The following is a 4921-nucleotide window of genomic DNA, read 5'->3' on the forward strand; positions in this document are numbered from 1 at the left end:
AGGATTTTTCAGAACTGGTATTTTATACCTGTCCTGTTATGCTTATTCTCTTACCTTTAGTAAAGAAGGATGATCATATTTTATTCAATGCATCCTGCTAAGTATTTCTGAAAGAAACAGAAGCTAAAGTCACAAGGAGAAAAGCTGCTGCATTAAGACTGGAGCTTGCTTTTGGTCTTGAATCATAACTCTATACTGCCTTTTTCTACTTTTTCTCCTATGACCATTGATAGTTCCTGTAGCCACATAGAAACAAACATAACACCCAGTACTTACAGCATATGACTATAATACACGACAGGAAGGTGTCAGGGAGTTTGTCCATTTATTTAAATGGAGGAGGTCCACATTTCTGAAATGTTTGGCTTATCAAAATGTTACTCACATCCAGACTGTAAAGTGATGTTGAAATGTAATTGCACTGTTTCATAGAGGAACCCAGGACGCTTACACAAGTTCATTTCAAATCACATGCTGCTAGAGCCAAGCCTGAATTGAGTAAGGAGCATTTGGCATACGACAGACAAGACAATCTCTGTCCCCAGCATACAAATCCTGGTCCCTGGTTCTGGTTCTGAACACTGCTGGGTACTGGACCCCAGAGGATTTCATACCATGGCTCAGAAGGCAGAAGTGTGAGACCAGGTCTGTGTCCTGGTCACTAGCAGTTCCTGTGAACTTCACAGCTCTGCACTCCCAGCTCACAGAACAGGAGCTGTGCTCCAGCTGTGGGGTAACCTGAAGAATGGTTTTCAAGTGTGGAAGATCCTGTGCAGAAAGGAGCCTTTAACAGAATAACCAGAGCATGAAGGGCTCGACAGAGGCGTGTGTTAAGATGACAGCCAGATATTTGGTGTGAGTCACAGGCAGGATGGGATGTTCTGGAGTGCCCAAGGGCAGGGGAATAGCAGAAAATCAGACGAGACTAAGCTCTCTCTTAAACCTACTTAAGGACAGGGTTTTGCTGAAATACCTGCCATACAAAGAATACCTTCTCTTCAGCTGACTTATTAAAAATTTCTGCATCTAAGCCCAAAATTAGTAGAGCTGTCCAAGCTTGCTGTGTGTTTGAGCACCTGCTCGTGCACTTGTTCACATGCAGATGCCCATCAGAGGTACTGACAGCCTGTGAGCTCAGAGTGGTGAGACTTGTTTGGACAGGGCACAGAGTGCTGATTCCCTCTGCAGCCCCAGAGAAGTCTGGGCAGAGCTGTTGCAGGGTGTAAGTACTTTTGACTAAGGGAACTTATCTCTTTGTGACTACAAAAACAACACCCTCACAAGGATGTCTAAAACAGCAGAGAGCTGAGAGAAGGAAGTGACAACAGTAAGATATTCACCCTTTATGTGAGAGAGGAGAGAAAATGTTAAAAACCATTTAAATCAGGTCTTGCAATGTTAATAGAAGAGAAAAAGCTCTCCTCTAATTATGTCTAGCTGTGCTTAGAATTTTTAGTCAAAAAGATTAATCATGGGATCTGAATTTGGGAAAGGAAACTTCAGAATATTTTCCATACAACCAAATGCTAAACATTGGTACATATCAAACATTTCTAAGGCATGAAGTCATCCATAAGAAAGTTGACCAACACAATATTGGTACAACAACAAATGCAATGTAAGACCCAAACTGTTATGATAACACAACATTCTTCACATTCCTTGCTAAGTTAGAGGAGTAAGACACAGAGGCAAAGAACTTACCCATGTCATGCTCCCAGTCTAGGCCAGAAGGGAAAGGAAGATGCAGATCCTTATTCCTTGCTGCAAAGCTAAGAGATCAGGTTCTTCTTAAATCCCTCCATTCTTCATTAACATACATAAATATTCTCACTCTATCCTTCCTTTTTCCTGTTTCTTTGTGTATTTGTGTTACAGTTCTGCATATTTCACTATTTCCTCATGGAAGGAATAAAGCACACGTAAATACAGCCTTGGAATGTGCCCCATAAAATGCTTTTCAAATGACTTTGTTCTCATTTCCTTTGCATTCGTGGTTACTTTGCATGTTACACAGATTGATTTACAGGTCAAATGAAATGATAACTCTGAGCCTGCATTGCCAAGTCAGGATGGAATTACAGGAAGAAACAAAGCGACTTCTTACAGCAGCAATGAACATCCCTGTATCAGCCCTTGGGTCTTGTTAAAGAAGAGGACAGTTTATGCAATATTTGAAGGGAAGGAATACAAATGCATCATGAACAAAAATACTGCATTACATTGCACTGAACAAAGGCACGTTTCTGTACAGTTAGCAGGGATCACAGCTTGGCTTGCTACACACGGGAATCACAGAGAACAAAAGTGTTGAATAAACTATACAAATGCATGTTAGAAAGAAATTATAGCACCAATTCTAACAGGTTTGTTATTTGCTAATTCTTACTCTATTTAGAAAAGCCTTGGTACCACATTAGGAGTGGCCACGGTGACAGAGGCAGCCCATGTCACTGAAAGGAGATAAACTTGTGGCTTACAAGGTCTGCCTAAGCTACTTATCAAATTCTGGGTATAATTTAAGATTCTAACTGAAGAACTCTCATGTGATATGAGTCAGAGATTATCAGGCTCCTTATAAATTCATTCTGCCAGCACATTCACTACTTCAAACCTAAATTATCATTATTGTAACAGAGACAGGGAAGAAAAAGGGTATTTTCTGATGCTGGCAAATTTCTGGAACTGCATTTTCCCTTCTTCCTCTCTCTTCTTATTACTTATTTAAACTAATCAGCAAGCAAATATCTCATAAACATCTGTTTGAGATGGTTTCACAAAGGACCAAAGTTCAGTGGAATGAAATATACATCTGATTTAGATGCATTAAAGAGATTCCATGAGCATTCCAGTTACATAGTTATATTAACACATTTGGGTGCCTAAAGTCTTGGAAGTTTGTAGTTACAAATCTGGATTCATGCTGACAGTAGCAACATGCTTATAAGGCACAGAGAAATTCTTACTGAACAGAATTCTAAAGGACAATACACACACTGCCATTACCTTCCTTTGAAGCAGCATGAACTGCTGGGGATGACTCAAATTCAGGCATATTTGGATGGAGGAATTTGTCACTATGCCACGCTGTCCCACCCTTGTCCTGGAAGCTGTCCCCTGAAGCAGTGATGGCTGAACCATGCATGAAGGAGTTCCTGGACTGCCAGTCCTTGCTAAGGGTCATGAACATCTGCACCAGTTAAACCTAGCTGAGCAGCTGGAAACTGGAAATTATGGCAGCACAGCTGCTCCACACAGAAGTTCCCAAGTCCTGCTGTGAAAGCAGCACTCTCCTGAAGGGGGTTGCACACACACGTGGAGGTAACAACTGGTTCAGCCATTTGTCTTTAATTGCTCACAAATCAGCATATTCAGTGAGTCACAGCAATGACATGACTTACAAACAAGCTGGCAGAAAAATATGCATTTGGTCAATTATAAAACTTCTCTTTTATTATGTCTTGAATACAGTGGGTTGCATTCCAGCAAGCACAGACCAGGAAAGCAAATGGCACGGAGCTGACAGATCAGCACTGAAGTCACTGAGTATTACTCAGGTCAGCCCCACTGAGGCATCTCCTGGATGAGCAGCCCTCAGCCCGATGGAAGCAGGCAGGATGGGAGGTTCCAGGTAGGTAGCAAGGAGATGGAATCTGTATTTTAAAGGCAGGAGCTGCTCTGAGGAGGTAGCAGGGCTTGACCAGCCTGCGAGACCACAAGGCTGAACACACTTACAAAAGAAGAGAACTTACAAAAATCTCTTGAACCTACCCCACATTACCGACAATACTGTCATACCTGGCTATTTTACAGCTTCTGTGCTTACACAGATTCTAATATCAACATTTACTCCTTACTTTTCATTGCATTTTCTTGATCAGGAGGCTTAGAGGTCCTTAGCTCACACCACCAGCAAGGAGAAAGCTCCTGAGTTCCCAACACCTGCTTGGAGTGTGAGATCATGCTCAGGAGAACCAGAGAAACCTGCAGTGCTCTGCCCAGAAACAAACACCAAAACAAACCAACCAACCAACCAAAACAAACACCAAGCCAAAACAAACAGCTCAGTGATGAGTATTAATGAAGGCTGCCCCAAACTGGGGTTACAGATCCACTGATAATCAGCCAGTGGAGACACTGTGTAAATGCAATTGTTTTGATAGAGTAAAACCTCTGAACACCAAATATTGTACAGGGGGAAAAGCTCTAAGTGAGAGCTTTGACAATTCCAGTCTAGCACAACAGACTGAAATATTCTGATGCCTATCCACATTTGCAAAAGCCAACCTGTTCATTATGATCTTATTTTGCAAAGAGCCTCTGATACCATTTAACACATCTGCTTAAGTGTGTTTTCTTTTAAAGTACTTTTATAGTAATGTAAGACTCTATGCTACAGAACTGTGACATTTCTTAAATCCTCCAAGAAACAAACAAGAAACCCTTTTTGGCAATACAGAAAGCTGCATTTCTACCTGCATTTACTGTTTTAACATTTCTGTTAGGACAAATCCTCATTTTATCAGTGATTATCATCTATACCCCAAACAGAAATGTAACCAATCCTATAATTTACAATTAACATTTTTCATATCAAGTAATCTCAACAGTTACACACATCCACATACAAAATCACAGAAAGTGATGCACAGCACAAAGCACCAGTTTAACTGCAGCATTGCAGTAAAGGCTGGCACTGACATGGAAGGCAGGAGTCACCTGGTTCAGAGCATACAACACTAAATAGATACATTTATAATAGAAATAATTTAAAACTCTTTATAGAGACAAAAGAGGTAAAAGGGCAGAAAAGACACAATCTCCCACATCACAGCATACCCAGTGGCACACAAGAAGGCAAATGGCTCCTGAATAAATGCAGATCAAGTATCTTAATTTTGAAGTATGAATCCATTTTTAT

The sequence above is a fragment of the Pyrgilauda ruficollis genome, unplaced genomic scaffold, assembly GCF_017590135.1.
Source record: "Pyrgilauda ruficollis isolate IOZ18807 unplaced genomic scaffold, ASM1759013v1 scaffold16, whole genome shotgun sequence".
In the NCBI taxonomy this organism is placed as follows: domain Eukaryota; kingdom Metazoa; phylum Chordata; class Aves; order Passeriformes; family Passeridae; genus Pyrgilauda; species Pyrgilauda ruficollis.